The sequence below is a fragment of the Nomascus leucogenys genome, chromosome 17 (assembly GCF_006542625.1).
Source record: "Nomascus leucogenys isolate Asia chromosome 17, Asia_NLE_v1, whole genome shotgun sequence".
NCBI classification, from domain to species: domain Eukaryota; kingdom Metazoa; phylum Chordata; class Mammalia; order Primates; family Hylobatidae; genus Nomascus; species Nomascus leucogenys.
In genome coordinates, this window is record NC_044397.1 from 63597705 (window position 1) to 63618474 (window position 20770).

General features: G+C 40.7%; 1 long non-coding RNA gene across 1 annotated transcript in view; it reads right to left on the reverse strand.

The window, feature by feature from the left end:
* Positions 1-2454: 2454 nt before the first annotated feature.
* Positions 2455-20770, reverse strand: part of LOC105737805 — an 85441-nt gene continuing 67125 nt past the window's right edge. Inside the window, exons 3-4 of the long non-coding RNA XR_004026468.1 lie at positions 8776-8875; positions 2455-4977 (exon numbers count right to left, since the gene is read on the reverse strand). This is a non-coding gene — a long non-coding RNA (uncharacterized LOC105737805). The remainder of the gene's footprint in view (positions 4978-8775; positions 8876-20770) is intronic.

Below are 20770 nucleotides of genomic sequence, written 5' to 3' on the forward strand. Positions count from 1 at the left end.
GCTGAACTTCACTAAGTTTAAAAACTTCTGCTCTGTGGAAGACACTGTCAAAAGAATGAAAAGACAAGCCAAAGACCGGGAGGAAATATTTGCAAAAGACTTATCTGATAAGGGATTGTTATCCAAAACAAACCAAAAACTCCTAAAACTCAACAATAAGAAAACAACCAACCAGATTTAAAAATGTGCTGAACGCTTTAACAAAGAAGATGTGCAGATGGCAAATAAACATATGAAAAGATTTTCCACACTATATGTAATACAAATTAAAATAACAATGAGATTCCACTACATGTCTGTTCAAATGGCCAAAATTCAGAACATTGACAATACCAAATGCTGACAAGGCGGTAAAACAACAGGAACTCTCTTTCATTGCTGACGGGATTTTGAAATGGTATGGCCACTTTGGAAGACGATTTGGCAGTTTCTTATAAAACTAAAGCTACTCTTACTATATGATCCAGCAATCCTTGGAATTAACCCAAAGGAGTTTAAAACTCATGATCATGTACAAACTCACATATGGGTGCAGGTTTGGATTTATTAGTAATTGTCAAAATGTGGAAGCAATCAAGATGTCTGTTGGGATGAATGGATAAATAAAACTGTGGTACATCCAGACAACAGAACATTATTCATCACAAAAGGAAAAGCTACCCAGCCATGAGAGGACATAGAGGAAACTTAAACCCATATTATTAAGTGAAAGAAGCCAATTGGAAAGGGCTACATACTGTACGATTCCAACTGTATGACATTCTGGTAAAGGAAAAACAGTGGTTGTCAGGGGTTTGAGGGGAAGGAGGAAAAAATTAGGAGGTACACAGAATATTTTTAGGGCAGTGAGACTACTGTATATGACACTATAATGGTGGATACCTGTCCTTATATACTTGTCCAAACCCATAGAATGTGTGACACCAAGAGTGAAACCTGATGTAAACTATGGTCTCTGGGTGAGAATGATGTGTCAATGCAGCAGGTAGATCAATTGTAACAAGTGTACCATTCTGGTAGGGCAGCTGTCCCCAACTTTTTTGGCACCAGGGACCAGTTTGGGGGGAGACAATTTTTCCACAGACAGGTGGCTTGGGGGATGGTTTTGGGGTGAAACTGTTCCATCTCAGATCATCAGACATTAGATTCTGATAAGGAGCATGCAACCTAGATCCCTCACATGTGCAATTCACAATGGGGTTCACTCCTATGAGAATCTAATGCCACCGCTGATGTGGCAGGAAGTGGAGCTCAGGCAGTAATGCTGGCTGGCCCACTGCTCACCGCCTGCTGTGCAGTCCAGTTCCTAACAGGCCACAGACTGGTACCGGTCTTCTCTGGCCTGAGGGTTGGGGACCCCTGTGATAGGGGATGTTGATAATAGTGGAGTCTATGCATATGTAGGGGCAGCAGCCACATGAGAAACTCTTTACTTTCCTCTGAATTTTGCTGTGAATATACAACTGCTTTTAAAAAGTTAAGTCTTAAAAAACAAAACAAAACAAAAAACAAGCAAACAAAAAAGCCAGCTAAGGTGTAGAGAATGCTAACTGTGTTTAGGGTGATGTTCTAGGATTTTTATATACCCTAAATTATATCATCCTCACCATAGCCTTAGGAAGTAGGGACTAATATTGCCAACTTACAGTTGAGGAAACTGAAGTTCAGAGAAGTTGGAGACTTGTGCAATTCATAAAACTGGCAAGGAGCTGGTTCACACCCAGTTGTTTTCTTAACTCTATTGTTTTAGAGAACTGAAAGTAGATGCTAAGATAAAGGAAGCAATGGGAGACATATGTTCTGGGGCCTGCTCTATCCAAGGCCCTGAGAGGGACCCAGAAGCCATTGTATGAAATTCTATCCCAACCTTGAAGGAGTTACCAGGAGTTGAGTGGCATTTAAAAAGCACAATAAAAACACAGCAATAACACAGTGTCAATGCAATAGGTAGATCAACTGGTCTGGAGACCAGGCATGAATAATTGTGATATGAATTGTCCTCATGCAGAATACCAGGGTGCAGAGGATGGAGGGAGAGTCAGCTGAGACCTGGGACAGCCCAGCAAGTTTTCATGGAAAGCAACTGACCTGAACTTAGCCCAGAAAAATGGGCACAGGGGATGTGAGTGGATGGCTGGAGGGGATGTGAGAATTATGAGGGATGATGTGAGCAAATAAGTCATGTTGAAATTTTTCTTAAGTGGATTCAAAATAACGAACAAAATATTGTCCTTAAGCCCAGATTTTTATCCACCTCTGAAAAAAATGTGACATTTTTGGTCGTTTAGTAACTTTCCCCCCCACATTTGTTTCTCCAGCTATAAAATGAAGATATCACTTTCCATATTCCTCCCCCATAGAGATGTTGAAAGGGTTAAAGTATTCTGTAAAACTTTGAGGGCCTCCTTAAAGCAGTTATGCAAAACCAAATTATAATCATCGTTGTTTTTGTTGTTGGTTTTTATTATCTTTATTGTAAAACTGCCCCAGGGGAAGCATCACTTTTAGTGTAGTCACAGTCTGCTCAAACACTTAACCGTCTCATTGTGACCCACATGACTGAAAGGCGCAGCAGATCCTTGGCATCCACACACCCTTCTTTCAGCAATCCCTACTGTTCCAGAGGCTTTCCAGGGGCCAGGGCCGGAGCCTGGGGCTGGGACTAACTCATAAATAGGTTTATTTTTCATTTGGTACATAGAATGTAATAAAAAATGAATTCCTTACTGGTATTTAAATATTGGTAAATTTCAGATAAAAATCAAGAATTCTGGCTTCCCTTCTGTAGAAGATCTGACATCCATGGGCCTGCAGGTTGCACCTGCCGCAGCAGGAATCAGCCAGTTCACTGGATGTGCGCTCACCAATTGACTATACCCCATGTGGCCTTCATCCTCATGGTGGGTAACTGCCAGTCCTGAGAAAGATCCATCAGCTTCTTTCAGCTACATCTGTCTATCTTCCAGCCAAAACACTCACTGATCTACATTGAGCTGCCTGTAATGGCCACACCAGTGAGTAGGGTGCTAGGGCTGGGTCAAGCAGAAAAGCAGGACTAGTTGAGTCGATGGAGACTGAGCCAGAAGGAGAAGGAAAGGATTTGACTTCAGAGTCTGAAGCCAAAGGCCTGGTTCAAGGAGTCAGGTATTAGGCTTCTCCCAGTGGGGAATGGGAGCCAACAGCAAAAGTTCTGGAGCCAATTCCACCAGCCCTGAGCATCTGCCAGGGCATGCCCTTTAGTGACACTGTTTATTTCGATTAGATAATTCATATTTGTACATTATAAACACTGGAGAAATTACATACATATGTGTCCTTGCATACATATGCACCTACACCCAGATCTAAGCCCACCACCAGCAATTCCAACATAATAGTTGCGGTTCGGGATGGGGGGCAGTATTTTCTGAAAGCTCTGGGCATTTCTAATGTGCAATGTACAGCCAGGGTTGAGAACTACTGCTCTCAGTGAGCTGATCTTCCTCGTGACACCTTATCTCCATTCATTCATCTCGGTCTGACCTCATAAAATGAACATTCTTTAAATTATTCAGTTCCTTCTGCGCAAAAGCCCAATCTTTGGAGGCTCCTCTCTTCCTCTTTCAGTTTCCTAACGTATGTCTGGGTGGATGAAGGAGGCTTACTGTGTCTCAGATCTGGGTGGTTGGGTCCTCTGGATGACATCATTTGTCCTATTGGTCATTTGAAGCTCAAGATGGTCCCTTGGCCATCCTTGATGTGATTGGGGCCTGACAGCCTGCCTGGCTGACTTAGCCCCAGTCTGGCTCATGCAAGTGCCATGCACCTCTCAGAACCAATGTGACATTGTCCAGCTGTCCCCTGTGGCCCAGAATATCAACCTAGAGGAGTCTGCTATGCTGGATACCACCCCAACACAAGGGCCTGGCAGCAGTCCCACTGGCCTTTGAGTACCCCTCAGGGCCTATGCCAATCTGTCCATAACATGATAAATAATCGTGGCTCTCTGGGCACTACCATGTTGGATTGCCAGTTTACATTGATGGAGCCTTGACTGGTGGGTGTGGAGGCAGCCTTCAAGAGAGTCACCTCCCATAGTTTTATTAAATTGGAATGAAGATACTCTGCCTTCTGTTTTCCCCAGAATCACTACCCATCCCTCTGGTTGTCTGCCCCTGCCTTTTTCTCCATTTCTTCTACCAGATATTGTGTGGCTAGAAGAGGCAAATTTATCTCTACTTCCCTTCTGCATCCATTGGGATTCCCATGTTGTATCTTGTCCCCTTGGCAGATGGGAACCTTGCAGATAAGGAGACCTAACTTAGGAAGAATTTATGATTGTCCTCATTACAAATTAACTTCCACAAATTCTTCTTTCACATGTTCTTGGCTATTCTTATCCATTTACTCTTCCAGTAGCAGAATCTAGAAGACTTACAATTCTGGAATACAGTTCTTTCTATTAGACCTGTTACCCTTTGAGGCAATAGGTAGTCACTTAGAGTGGCCCAATTCTGTAAGATAAACTCCACTGTGACAGTACTGGGGACATCTGCAAGAGCTCCTTGAATGTCATAGCTGCTATAAAAGAATCTCATATTTGGCTTAGAAGAAAAGGATATGATAGTCACCGGAGCTGTTCAAGATGTTCTGGCTTTCTCTCTTTCTGGATGGAAGAAATCACATCTTCACCTGCTGGGAATTAGCTGTGGTCATGAGACTTGCTTTGGCCAAGGAGATACAAAGGCTGATTCTGGCCAGCCATTAGGAGCCACTTTGAGCTTCACCATTGCCTTGGTGTACCCTTCCAATATCTTAGGCAATGTTCCAGGTGGAGGCTGCTCTACCAGCTGGGATCCTGGCTGGGATCCTGGATGGAGAACATCACTCAGTGGAACCCCACATGACCCTCAGTAGACGTGTGGCATGAGTGAGAAATAAACCTTAGTCTTTTGAAGCCTCTGAGATTTGATATAGTTTGTTACAGCTGAGCCTATCCTGAATGAAGAGAAGAATAAGAAGCATGGTGTTTGGTATTTGTGCATATGCAACCACGAACAAGTACCACAGCCTCCACCCAACTCAATCCTTTTTTAAAATTTACTGTCCCTCTTTTAAAATTATTTTATACGTATTAAAAACAGATAAGTCCAAATTCACTCTTTTTTTTTTTTTTTTTGAGACAAGGTCTCACTCTGTTGCCCAGGCTGGAGTGCAGTGGTGCAAGCATGGCTTACTGCAGCCATGAACTTCTGGGCTCAAGCGGTTCTCCTACCTTAGCCTCCTAAGTAGCTGGGACTACAGGTGTGCACCACTGTGTCTGGCTAACTTTTTAATTTTTAGTAGAGACAAGGTCTCCCTATATTACCCAGACTGGTCTGAAATTCCTGAGCTCAAGAGATCTTCCTATCTCACACCTATAATCCCAGCACTTTGGGAGGCCTCCCAAAGTGCTGGGATTATAGGTGTGAGCTACTGTGCCCAGCCTTCAAAATCACTCTTATCAGAAAATTGAACCCTTTTGCATTGTTGATGGAAATGTAATTGGTACAGCCATTAAGGAAAACAGTATGGAGTTTCCTTTAAAAATTAAAAAATAGAACCACCATATGATCCAACCATCCTACTTCTGAGTATATGTCTGAAAGAAATGAAATCAGTATTTCAATTCATGTTCATTGCAGCATTATTCATAACAGCCAAGATATAGAAACAACCTAAGTGTCCATTTACAGATAAATGGATAAAGAAAACATGATGTGTATATGTACATATATATGTGTGTGTGTGTACATATATACATATATACACATATATATATACACATATACACACACACACACACATATATATATATATGTATGATGGAATATTATTCAACCATAAAAAGAAATAGCCTGCTATTGGTTGACATCACGGACAAACATGGAGAGCATGATACTGAGTGAAGTCAGTGAGACATGGAAAGACAAATACTGCATGATCTCACTCATATGTGGAAAAGACAGTAGAAATAGAGAGTAGAAGGGTGGTTGCCAGGAGCCAGTGGTGAGGACAATGGAGAGGTGTTGGTTAACAGGTACAAAGTTTCAGTTATAAGATGAATAAGTTCTGGAAGTCTAATGGTGGCTATAGTTAATAATACTGTATATTTAGCTGAAGTTCAAAAGATTTAAAGTGTCCTCAAGACACACACACTCACACACACACACATACACAAAGGGTAACTGTGGGTGGTGACGGACCTGTTAATTAACTTGATTGTGGTAATCATTACACTATACATATGTATCGCAAATCATCATGTTGTAACCTTGAATACATATGATTTTTAGTTGTTGGTTAAACATTTTAAAATAAAAAAACAAAAGCAAAAAGTCATCAATTGAAGAAATAGTCTAAAACAAGGACTGTGGAAAATGAACAACTGCCACAGAGAAAGCGATGCTCTGCGCCCTCCCCTCCTGCTCCGTGCTTGCCTCCACACTTCCTAAGAAACACGGAGCAAGGAGTGCTCCAGGCACAGACGCAGCTTCCCCTGGCCAACGCCCGTCGAGATCATGTCCTGCCTCTCGCCCTGCCCTATCAGACCCTCCTGACCAGTGTAGGGAAAAGCCTGAGGGACTCTTAGTCATTCTGTTTTTGGAATGTGGAATTGAGAGCTAGCTGGTCCCAAGCACGCAGCCCTCTGCGCCTTCTCACCGGGGCCTCACGTTGTTTTCTAGCCAAACAGCGCACAGGAATTTTTAAGCACCCCCCTCCTCTATCACAAAGCCTGTGATTCCTTTAAAGAATTTCAAAGCAAAGCATCTTTCTAGTTAAAAAGCCCAAACTGAAATGTGATGGCATCTAAATGTCTTTAACTATCCCCAATTATTAGCCCTTTTCCTGCCAGGCCCTCCCATCTGCCTCTATGCCTAGAAAGAAGCTGCCTGCTACTTCATCCCCGTTTTCTTTTCTTTTTCTTTTTCTTTCTTTCTTTTTTTTGAGAAAGAATCTTGCTCTGTTGCCCAGGCTGGAGTGCAGTGGTGTGATCTCGGCTCACTGCAAGCTCCGCCTCCCGGGTTCATGCCATTCTCCTGCCTCAGCCTCCCAAGTAGCTGAGACTACAGGCACCCGCCACCACACCCAGCTAACTTTTTTGTATTTTTTAGTAGGGACGGGTTTTCACTGTTAGCCAGAATGGTCTTGATCTCCTGACCTCGTGATCTGCCCGCCTTGGCCTCCCAACAGTTGTCTTATTTTTAAGGGATTTATCTTTTGGTCACTATATATTATTAGATTGGTGCAAAAGTTATTGTGATTTTTGCCATTAAAAGTAATGTACTTTTGTACCAATCTAAAATAAATATTATTTATTCCAAGCTTACTTAAAAGAGGACTCAAGGAGGACAAGAAAGATGTGTTTGTATTTCAGATAAAAAAGGAAATATATGAGGCCGGGCACAGTGGCTCATGCCTGTATTCCCAGCACCTTGGGAGTCTGAGGTGGGAGAATCACTTGAGCTTAGGAGTTCGAGACCAGCCTGGGCAATATAGGGAGACCTCATCTCTACAAAAAGTAAAAAAAAAAAAAAAAATTTTCTTTTAAACTTTTAAGCCCAGGGGTACATGTGCATGTTTGTTACATAGGTAAATGTGTGTCATGGGGGTTTGTTGTACAGATTATTTCATCACCCAGGTATTAAGTCTAGTACCCATTAGTTATTTTTCTGATCCTCTTCCACCTCCCACCCCCGACTCTCCAATAGGCCCCAGTAGGTGTTGTTCCCCTTTATCGGCCATGTGTTCTTATCATTTAGCTCCCACTTATAAGTGAGAACAGGTAGTAGTTGGTTTTCTCTTCCTGCGTTAGTTTGCTAAGGGTAACAGCTTCCAGCTCCATTCATGTCCCTGTAAAAGACAAGATCTTGTTCAAAAAGTACAAAAATTAGCTGGGTGTGGTGGCACGTGCCTGTAGTCCCAGCTACTCAGGAGGCTGAGGTGGGAGGATCACTGGAGTCCAGGAGGTCAGAGCTGTAGTGGGCCCTTATGGCACCACTGCACTTTAGCCTGGGCCACAAAGCAAGACCTTGTCAAAAGTAAGGAAGGAAGGAAGGAGGGAAGGAAGGAATGAAGGAAGGAAGGAGGGAAGGAAGGAATGAAGGAAGGAAGGGAATATATGAAAGGCTGAGCAAAGTAGCCCTCAGCCAGAATGAAAAAGCGACATGAATGTACACCATGAAATCTTTTCCTCTTGCTGGATGTGGGCCAAAACCTGATTTTCCTAAAAATGTCTTTAAAGTGTCATAGTATCCATAGAATTAAATAAAATTAGTTCAGGAAAAGAATAACTATTTCTTATAGTGAGACTAAAGACAATTTCCCCAGGGCTCCTCACAGAAAGGAGACCGAATAAAAAAATGGCAGTAGGCCGGGTGCAGTGGCTTATGCCGGCCTGTAATCCCAGCACTTTGGGAGGCTGAGGCAGGCAGATCACCTGAGGTCAGGAGTTCGAGTCCAGCCTGGCCAACACGGTGATACCCTGTCACTACTAAAAAAATATACAAAAATTAGCCTGGTGTAGTGGTGTGCACCTCTAATTCCGGCTACCTGGAAGGCTGAGGCAGGAGAATTGCTTGAACCCAGGAGGAGGAGGTTGCAGTGAGCCAAGATCGTGTCACTGCACTCCAGCCTGGGTGACAGAGTGAGATTCTGGCTCAAAAAAAAAAAAAGACTGTATCCTTTTTCTATACATGTGACAGATTTCACAGAGTGGACACTTATATTTCTCTTAATATAGAATGATGATAACACCTGTGCTTTCACTCTGGTAAAACACCACGAATAGTATGTCCTATCCAGGAACTCAGCTCCCAAATCAGCTGGCTTGATGCAACAATGAAATTCGAAGTATCTGTAAGGGAAAGATTAGCCCTCCATGAATTCCTGTTTATGTGGCCAAGCTTCAGAAAGGCGTAGGGCAACAATGAATTTGCAAGTATCCCTGTTAACTAAACATGAACTACAGATATATGTGGCTAGTGAAGTGCAGAGCCGTATGTTCTTTGTAGCCAGCCTGCTTCATACAAACAATACAATGAGATTGGGGCGAGGGACAGTTCACCAAAGAAATCTAACTAACTGGTTAAGAAAAAAAAAAAAAAAACGAAGGCTTTCTTAGTGCTGGTGGTCACATAAGCTGGTATAATATTGTTGTTGGGCATTTTGTTAATAGATAGACGTACATCTTTGATCTTGCAATTCTATTTCTAGATTGTCACCTAAGGAATTATTTTAGAGTGTGTGCAAATATTAATGATAATGATATTTGTCCTAAAAGAATGAAAACACTGTAAATGTCCACCTCTAAATTGTGGTACCTGCATGTAATGGAATACGATTCCACTATTAAGTATGATGTCTTAGATGAACACACATGGGTATGGTCAGTGTTCACTATACATTGCTAAGTTTTATATAAAACAGTTTACTAAAGAATACAAGTATAATAATAGTACTAGTGTGTTGTTATGCTTGTGTAATAGTTATTTTTAATATCAGATTTTTTTTTCCTTCTACATACTGCTTCCCACAAAGCCTTTTGAGTCCCATTCCTTTTTTCTTTAACTGCATCAGATCCCATATATGTCTAGTCACTTCCAATTATCAAGTATTCTCCAGTTTAAATTTCCAATCTCAATCCAACTCCAACGTCATCACCTGCCCCCTGGGTGTCAGCTTGAGACGTTTGGAAGGTGAAGGGAGGGCCTGCTTTGCCTCTGAAGGGGAGGAGACAAGAAAGAGCTGTTTTTTCCTTGATGATTTGGCCATGGCCACAGTCGTCTCCTTGCTGGAGTCTTTCCTGCTCTGGCTAAAATACACCGACAGCCCTGCCCTCTATGGGGTGGGCATCCAAATGCAGACCCTTCGAGAGCCCCCAGCGGAGGCTCACCACGCCTGCCAACTGCACACTTCCCTGATGTGGTAGATCCACCCTTCCACTCCCTGTCAATTCCCACCATGCTCAATCACATGGGCTTTCCTCCTGGTTCCCCTTCTAAGTGGGGCAAGATGAGCTCTACTCAGGTCCCTTCTGCGGTTTCCCCGTGAGCACACAGGAGGCACAGGCCTTCAGGACATGCCAGTGCCACTGTGCAGATGCAAGCGGCCCCACTGACACCCCCTCTTGGTACCCTGCTCTCTCTCTTATGTTCATTTCCTTTCCAATTAGGCAGAGTCAGGCAAGCCAGTCCTCCACCTGAATAGACATCCAAGTGGAGCACAGGCCAGTCATTCCTTGTTGCAAATACTCCCAAGCTGCTTCAGTAATTCTCTTGGAGCTGCCCCACTTGACTTTGAAGAGGAAAGTGCATGACCACCTCACCAGACAAAAAGACACACACAAAATTATTCTTACTCTAAATCTAAATAACCTACAAAGCCAACAATCTCAATACTTCCGCCTTCCTCTGCTTACACAGACTCTGAAGGAAGGAGCATTGGGATGGTGCCTGGCCATGGGGGTGAGGATTCTGCCACCTCTTACTAAGTCTTGGGATAAAGTGTCTAGTCTCAGGGATTGACTCTGTCTCATTAGGGGATCTTAGTGCTTTTTTTTGTTTTTTGTTTTTTGTTTTTAATTTCAGCATTGGAGCTTTAGGTAAATTTCAGGAAAAAAAATGGAAATGGTTTCAAATATCTTAAAAATAGAAACATACCTATACACGGCCCCAGAAAGAGTTTTGAAGCTATACATCAAAGTGTTAACATTTCCATAGTAAAATATGAGTTTTATAATTTTTTGCCTCTTTGTGGCCTACATGTTTTAATTTTTCTATCCAAAACCTGTTTTGGTTTTATAATGAAGGGGATACACAAACATTATTTTTATAAAAAAAAAAAAAAACTATTCATCCCAAAAGGTAAAAGGTTAAATAAGTTGTAGTATATCTATCCAATCAAATACTACTAAGTAATAAAATGGAGCAAATTACTAATAGAAGCAACAACATAAATCAATCAAAATATATTATGCTGAGAAAAAAATCTGACACAAGGAGTTCATCATTTGTATGACTTTATTTATATGAGATTCTAGACCAGATAAAGCTCATCTATAGTGATACAAATCAGATCAGTGATTGCATAGATGGGAGGGTTGGGAAGTCTGACTGCAAGGGGGTCAAGGAAGCTTTCTGGGGTAATGGAAATGTTCATGTCTTTATTGTGGTTAATTGGGGTAGACACTTGTCTAAACTCATTAAATTGTATACTAAAAATTGAGTGCATTTTTTAAATTTTACTTTAAGTTCTGGGATACATGTGCAGAATATGCAGGTTTGTTACAGAGGTATACATGTGCCATGGTGGTTTGCTGCACCTATCAATCCATCACCAGGTTTTAAGCCCCACATGCATCAGGTATTTGTCCTAATGTTCTCCCTCCCCTTTCTTCCACCCTCTGACAGGCCCTGGTGTGTGATGTTCCCCTCCCTGTGTCCATGTGCTCTCATTGTTTACCTCCCACTTACGAGTGAGAACATGCAGTGTTTGGTTTTCTCCTCCTGTGTTAGTTTGCTGAGAATGATGGCTTCTAGCTTCATCCATGTCCCTGCAAAGGACATGATCGTTCTTTTTTATGGCTTCATAGTATTCCATGTGCTATATTTTCTTTATCCAGTCTATCATTGATGGACATTTGAGTTGGTTTCAAGTCTTTGCTATTGTAAATAGTGCTGCAACAAACATATGTGTGCATATGTCTCTATAGTAGAATGATTTATAATCCTCTGGGTATATTCCCAGTAATGGGATTGCTGGGTCAAATGGTATGAGTGCATTTTATCATATGTAAATTACACTTCAGTAAAGTTGATGTTTAGAAAAAGTTTTGGTGTTGTTTTATTTTTGGAAAATCAGTGAGATTTCAGACCTAAAACTATGAAACTCTTAGAAGAAAACATAGGATAAATCTTTATCATCTTAGCTTTGGCAATGTTTTCTTAGATATGACATCAAAAGCATAAGGAACAAAAGAAGGACAGATAAGTTGGATTTCATCTAAATTAAAAATTTTATGCATTGAAGGATACTATCAAGAGAAGGAAAAGACAATCCATAGAATGGAAGAAAATATTTGTGAATTATATATATGATGGGGTCTATTGTTTAGAATACATAAAGAGCATTTACAACTCAATAACAAAAAGTCAAACCAGCCAATTAAAAAGCAGTCAAAAAACTTGAAAAGACATTTTACCAAAGAAGTTATCCAAATGGCCAAGAAGCACATGAAAAGGCATTCAAAATCATTAGTCACTAGGGAAATGCAAATCGAAACCACAGTGAGCTACCATTTCACACACACTAGGATGGCTGTATGAGTACAAAAAGGAAAACAAGTATTGGGGAGGATGTAGAGAGACTGGAACTCTCATACATTGCTGTTAGAAATGTAAAATGGTGCAGCTGCTGTGGAAAAGCTTAGTGATTCCTCAAAAAGTTAAATATAAAATTACCACAAGACACACGCAATTTCACTCCTGGGTATATGCACAAAAGAACTGAAAGCAGAAGTTCAAGCCAAAACTTGTACACAAATGTTCACAGCATATTATTTACAAAAGCCAAATGGTGGAAACAATTCAAATGTTCATCAACAGATTAACAGAGACAAAATGTGGTATATTCATACAATGGAATATTATTCAGCCATAAAAAGTGAAGTTCTGATCCATGCTACATCATGAATGAAGCTTGGAGACACTATGCAAAATGAAAGAAGCCAGATACGAAAGGTCAAATATTGTGTGATTTCATTTACATGAAACATCTAGACTAGATAAATCCATAGAGACTGGATGCAGACTGGTCGTTGCCAAAGGCTGGGGGGCAGGGGAGTGACTACTTAATGCATAAGGAGTTTTTTGGAGAGGTGATGAAAATGTTCTGGTGATAGTGGTGATGACTGTACAACACTGTTAAGGTACTTAATGCCACCGAATTGTGCACTTTAAAAGGTTTGCATTAAAAGTGCACCTTGTGATTAAAATGGTAAATTTCGAGTTAGGTGTATTTATCACAATAAAAAAATAGTCAAATGTTATGGTGAAACTATCACCTATGTTTCACCCCTCCTGTTATCATGTGAAAGAACTTCCTCAGAGTTATACTGCTGGCTTCCCAGGCTTGGTTCAGTCCCTTCCTGAGGAAGGTGTTTCTCAGGGCACTCTACTATTTATGGACCTGCTCCTGCTCAGCACGCCCTGTGACTGGCTAAGTTGGCCTCATTTGGGGAGAAGTCTCAGCAAGACCATTTGTCCTATATCTAAACCACGTCACCCAGACTAGTTTTTATTGATAACAAAGCTAGCACGTTGGTCTCATCTGGATTCTTCATCTGTCTGTCTGCATTTCCGATGTTAAGTTGAAGTTGGGTGGCAAGAGGAATATTCTTCATTGAAATCTCCCCCGACCACTCTTCCTTGGCACTCAAACCCCAGGAGACAGAGAGTTTTACACCATAATGCATGGCCACAATTAACCTCTAAACTGCTTAAAGTATGTGAAAGGAAACCCTCACCTGGGCCATTTTAAAAAGGATCAAGCCAGAAAAAAAAAAAAAAAAATGAACATCTATCTTTGAGCACTGAAACTTCCTGGGGTCCAAGCTAAACTTATAAAATGTGGTTTGTATAATCAAATACGTCAGGCTACTCCAAGTGGTTTATTAATTATAAACTAGTTAAAGCTATGGAGACATTTAGAAAAAACATTTTAATCTCCTTATCATTCCGTGTTTTTCTTCATTCCTCTCTATTTTCCTCCTTTACAATTTGTCACCCTTATTTGAAGAGTATGACTTCAGGGTGTTAATATAGGACTGTGAAGGCAAAATAGCATTTAGAATTGAGAAATAAGTTACCTGCTTTTCTGCAGAGAATTGCTAAAATGAAGAGAAAACAAACAAAAATAAGTTCTTAATAAATCAGTAAATATGGTGTCACTCTTTTAATGTTGAAAACTTCTTATTGGAATTCACCAGTGTATTTCAAAACAAACCAAAAAACAAAAACAAAAAGAAAAAACACTCACATTTTTTAAAACTAATATCTGATTGGATGCTTTTAAAATGTTTAGTTTCACACCAAATGGCCTATAGAAAACTTGAAAAGAAATAGTATAAATAGTGTCAAGAAGAGTTAAAGAGTTCCCTTACCTTCATGGGAAGATAAGATTTGAAGAAAGAAAAGTATGATTGGCAATAAAATAAATGCCTTGAAACATCTGAAGAGCTTTTGCTGAGGGAATAATGTATTATAGTCTTTGTTTCTTTGGTCATCATTATTTAATTTTCTCCTAGAAAAGCAATGGCTGCTTTACACTGAGAATCACTAAATATAAGAGTGAATTCTCAACAGTGGCTGGAGAGTTTGAGAACAGACGGTTGGTGTCAGAGGGACATCACATTCTGATGGCTTGGTGCAGGCTTGTTGAAGGCATGGATGAAGCAGATTTGTTGACTTCCATTCTGTCCTCTAATTCTGTTAAGAATGTTACCAGCTGCTAAAGGGATGCCCAGTGGGCTGAAAGAAGAGAGTAAGAAGGCAGCCTAACTGCCCCCAGAAAATTAGGTTGCTATGACTGTTCTTTACACCTGGGGATTTTTAGTACTACTATCTGTAATCCACATGAGCTCTAATTTTATATTCTGTAATGAACCGTGCCCTCTTTCTAAGACAGGACTGTGATTCCACATTCCTGTCGTAGATACAATGTGTATGAAAGTGTTAGTAACAAATGGGCTATATACACTGATACCAATCGGATTCTCATGCTTCACATTAAGTATGACAAGCTGTGTCGCTAGACCTCACTGAAATAAAAGTGGAAAAACCCAAATTCATATGGTTAGGAAAGATATAATTTGTCCCTGTACAAGTTATTTTTTTTAAGAACCATAATGTCTATCAAAATTAGTGATGACCATAGCCTTCTGTGCAGGAATTCCTCTTCTAGGTATTTATCCCGGAGAAGAATCCATATGTTTATACAACAGGGTTTATTGAAGTGTTATCTGTTACTCTGATGAATTGACAGCAAACTTAACAAAATGAAATGGTAAATTTTCTGTGGTATAGTCATCCCATAAAATATTATACAATAATGGCTGGGCGCAGTGGCTCACGCCTGTAATCCCAACACACTGGGAGGCCGAGGTGGGTGGATCACCTGAGGTCAAGAGTTCGAGACCAGCCTGACCAATATGGTGAAACCCCATCTCTACTAAAAAATATAAAAATTAGCTGGGCATGGTGGCATGCACCTGTAGCCCCAGTTACTCAGGAGGCTGAGACAGAATTGCATGAACCCAGGAGGCGGAGGATGCAGTGAGCTGAGATCGCGCCACTTCACTCCAGCCTGGGTGACAGAGCGAGACTCCCTCTCAAAACAAACAAACAAACAAACAAAAATTACACAATAATGATAAAGATGGAGGTAGAGCTACATATTTGGACATAAAAGATATCTTAGATATATTGCTAAATGAAAAAGCAAGTTTCACAAAGACACGAAGAGCATGATTCCACTTGTGTAAAAAACAGAAAATAAAACCAAACTATATAGCAAGATACAGACTGAAGAATGTTTGAAAACTCCCAATGTGCCCATCACTGTAACAATGACTTTATATATACTATCTCATTGGAAACCCACAATTGCTTCTTAGAAAGTGAACTATTATTATCCACATTAGAGATGAAGAAAGTGAGGCACAGAGATTAAGTAATATATTCTCCAAGGGGAATAATGTAAGTAAGTGAAAATACATAGAATGAGTCCAAGATAGGGCTTGGTGAGGTGGCTCACACCTGTAATCCAAGCACTTTGGGAGGCTGAGGTGGATGGATCATTAGGTCAGGAGTTCAAGACCAGCCTGGCCAAGATGGTGAAACCTCGTCTGTACTAAAAATACAAAAAAATTATCTAGGCACAGTGGCAGGCGCCTGTAATCCCAGCTACTCAGGAGGCTGAGGCAGGAGAATCGCTTGAATCCAGGGGCTGAGGTTGCAGTGAGCCGAGATCGTACCACTATACTCCAGCCTGGGTGACAGAGTAAGACTCCATCTCAAAAAAAAAAAAAAAAAAAAAAAACACTTTGGGAGGCTGAGATGGGCGGATCACCTAGTCGGGAGTTTGAGACTAACCTGACCAACATGGTGAAACCCTGTTTCTACCAAAACTACAAAAAATTAGCCGGGTGTGGTGGTGCATGCCTGTAATCCCAGCTACTCAGGAGGCCGAGGCAGGAGAATCGCTTGAACCCGGGAGGCGGAGGTTGCAGTGAGCCGAGATCGCGCCATTGCACTCCAGCCTGGGCAAAAAAAGTGAAAACTCCATCTAAAAAAAAAAAAAAGAAAAAGAAAAAGTCCAACTCCAAGTCCAAGACAGGCTATATTAGTCCATTCTTGCACTGCTATAAAGAAATACCTGAGACTGGGTAACTTATAAAGAAAATGAGTTTAATCGGATCGTGGTTCTGCAGGCTCTCCAAGAAGCATGGCTGGGGGCCTCAGGAAACTTACAATCATGGCAGAAAGTGAAAGCAGTCACCTCATATGGCCAGAGCAGGAGGAAGAGAGAGAAGAGGGAGGTGCTATGCACTTTTGAACAACCAGATCTCATGAGACTTGCTCACTATTATGAGAGCAGCAGGAGGGACCTCTGCCCCCATGATCCAATCACTTCCTATGAAACTCCTCTTCCAACATTGGGGATTACAGTTCGACATGAGATTTGGGTGAAGACACAAATCCAAACAATCTCATGTGTATACAGACAACTGATAACAGAATTTTCTTCCAGAGAGAGAATGGGATTTGATAGGATTCGGTGGTGGCTGTATTCTATATATGTATATGTATTGATGGCTTACACAACAAATATTTCTCACAGTTCTGGAGGCTGGGAGGTCCCAGATCAAGGTGCCAGCAGATCTGGGGTCTGGTGAAGGCCCCCTTCCTGTCTTGTAGCTGTCTTCTTGCTATGTGCTCATTGGTCTTTCCTTGGTGTATGTGTATGGGGAGAGAGAGGGCTCTGATTTCTTCCTCTTCTAGTAAGAACACTAATCTCAACATGGGGACTCCATCCTCAAGATCTCATCTAAACCTATTACCTCCAAAATGCCCTGCCTGCAAATATCATCAATTACATTAGGGATCAGGCCTTCAACATGAATTTGAGGGGAGATAAACATTTTAGTCTACAACCTCACACACAATTTACTTTCTTTTAAAGTAAGAAGAAATAAAAATAGAAAGAAAACAAATAAAAAGAAAAATGACTATTGGCCGAGCAGGTAGCTCATGCCTATAATCCCAGCACTTTGGGAGGCTGAATTGAGCTGGTTGCTTGAGCCCAGGAGTTCGAGACCAGCCTAGGCAATCTAGCAAGAACTGATCTCTACAAAACAACAAAACAAAACAAAACAAAACAAAACACTCACAAAAATTAGCTGAGCGTGGTGTCACACTCTTGTGGTCCCAGCTACTCAGAAGGCTGAGATAGAACGATTGCTTGAGCCCAGACGATGAAGGTTGCAGTGAGCCATGATCACACCAATGTACTCCAGCCTGGGTGACAGAGCAAAACTCTGTCTCAAAAAATAAACTTTTAGAAAAGTGACTATTCTTCTTTGTTTTAATTTTCCATTGATCTGAAAGTTTCCCTTTGATCCATGTCTATAATGCTCTCCTAAAGCTCTGTTAGAATCTTTTGGCCATATCTTTTGGCCAACTCTTGCTTCCTCTGGTCACACCAGCCTCAGCAATGGTGAAATGTTAAGGATCCACTAACAGTCACGGGGGTAGTACAAATATTACTCTTCTCCCCCAGGCTCTGACCAAAAGATGTGAGGAATTCAAAGACCGGGAATAAATTCATTGATCTGGTATTTTCAGGCCCCACTTTGCAGAGTCACTGAGACTCCCCTCAAGTCTACATCATTTCCCTGGCAGAGTCCTTGGTAGCCCACAGAAATGGTCCTTTACGTCTGTCTTACTTCCCTGCCTGAACTAAGCCATGTTATCCTGTATGCCATGACTTTGTTCAACATTCACCTAGTGATTCTCATTGGTTCCAAGTCTACAGATCATCAATGAAAGAATTCTCTCTGCTACCAGTGTTGACCTTTTAAATTTTCCTGGTGTATGCATGCAGGCTCTTCAAAGGAAACTGTAGCACCTTCTATTGCAATAGCCCTGCTCTGGAGCACATTGTGTCAAATTCTTTCCAGAAGAACCACAGGACATTTTAAAGAAACTAACTAAAGTGTTTCCTTTATGCTTACCTCTAACCAGGAGCCAAATACAGCACCCACAAAACGAACCTAGGGATTATTCTACCCTGAGGTGTTTTCCCTGTCTACTTGGGCACTCTGCTGTCAAGTTAGGGGAAGACTTTGTCAAATTTATTTAGGAGTCTATACTTGAGTGTCCAAGAACCCCACCTTAATTTATTTTCATTAATTCTCTAAGAAGGCCTATCAGAGCCACATACGGAATTATCCTGATAAATGACTTTGGATCCCAAGTTTCCAGAATTGGATGTGCTGATTAGTCTTCCCACTCTTCTTGGTCTCCTGATGCCTATACAACACTTTCCTAAGCATCAAGTTGAGAAAACGGGAAATGGTCTGGAATGTGTGTGTTCCTTAATCTCTTGAAAGATTTTTAAAATTGGGATGCATTTTTAAAATTATACATTTAATCTTGACAGAGATAAAATTTAGAAAAACACATTTATGAATGTAAACCAAAAATAAAAACCTAAGTCCCCCAAGCGACTGAATGCACTCCCTCTTGGCTAAAGGGACTGCAAAGAAACCTGAAAAACTGCATTCCAGGCTGTGATGGCAAGGGAAGGGAGAATGAACACACCTTGTTATACCCCCTTCCTTTTCGAGTTAAGGCAAAACTGACCAGCATTGACGTTAAAATGGAGATCATAAGACTGACAGAATGGACTCTGTGGCAATAAGGTATCAAATTCCAACCTGATATGACAGATAGCAGACTCTGAAGGAAATAATAATATTTTAACTCAAATATATTTCTTTGACATGTTTTGAAATGGCCCTGCAAAGCCAACTTTCATGAAGGAAATTTGTATCTGTAGAGAATCTCCATTAATGCAGCCAGGGCTTTCCTGGATTTAGGAGAGTCTAACTTAAGAATCAAACAGAAACATTTGCTGTTATTTATTCTCTCTGAGAATAAGAGAATAACACCTTAGTCTTTTAGACTAAGAGTCTAACACCTTTTAAGCTTCAAACAGAAACATTTGCCGTTATTTATTCTCTCTAAAGTTACTACCTGGAGGCTTCATCTACATAACTAAAACTTTGGCCTTCACAACCCCCTTATCTTAACTCAAACACTCCCTTTTACTGGCTTCAGCCTTTAGACAAAGCTTAACTCTTTCAGTCAATTGCCAACCATAAAATGTTTGAATCCACCTATGACCTGTTTATTAGTCTGTTCCCACATTGCTACAAAGAACTACCTGAGACTGGATAATTTATTAAGAAAAGAGGTTTAATTGACTCACAGTTCTGCAAGCTGTACAGGAAGCATTGCTGGGAGGCCTCAGGAAACTTACAATCATGATGGAAGGTGAAGGGGAAGCAAGCACATCTTACCATGATGGAACAGGAGAGAGAGAGAGAGCAAAGTGCTACACACTTTAAACAACCAGATCTCATGAGAACTCCATCACTAGAAAAGCAAGCGGGAAGTCCGCCCCCATGATTCAATCACTTCCCACCAGGCCCCTTCTTCAGCACGTGGGGATTACAATTCAACATGAGATATGGGTGGGAACACAGAGCCAGAGCCAAACCATATCAACCTGTAAGCCCGCACTTTAAGATATCCTGTCTTTTTAGGCTGAACCAATGTACACCTTCCATGTATTGATTTATGATTTTACCTACAATTCCTGTCTCCCTACAATGTATAAAAGCAAACTGTATTCTGACCACCTTGGGCACACTTTCTTGGGACCTCTTGAGACTGTTTCCAGGGCCATGGTCCCTCATATTGAATCGGAATAAAACTCTTTAGATATTTTGCAGAGTTCATTTTATTTCTGTCAACATATACATATTCCATGAAGATAAAAAACAATATTTCTGCCTTCTCCTACCAGTTCAAAGCTACTACCAGTTACATATGTGGTACACACATGTAAACACATTAACACAATACACACATAGGCAAATACAAAATGCTGAAATGAATTTACAAATATATGGAAAATAGGTCTACCCACAGAGTAGTAATCAATTGCATTATACTGGGCTTAATGAATACGCATTTCTAGGAACAAAGATAATTTGCATTATTACTCATTTTCCACAAACATAAATAATTTTAAAATAGCCCAAAGACCAAAAAAAAAAAAAAAGTAAAGATAATCTGGATGGGTCCATTAGACAGAACTCCAGTAGTTTCTGGCTTCATTTTAAAGTCTTTCACAATGTTTCTCTATATTTATTTCTTTGTATATTTTAGTGTTTTAGCTCTGTTGCCTAAAAATTCCCTTAACAATGACGAGCATCTTATATCTTAGGAGCAGCTGGACAGTTGAGGAGAGAAAAATAGTTATCATGTCTGATTTTAGAACATTTTTTTAAAATGTTAAAGATGTAGAAATGGAAAAAAAGAAAAGGATTCCTGGGTGCCTTTCAGTGAAATGCCAAGCATTGCCTAGCGAACCCTCCTCTGGGAATTATCTCATTTTATAATAA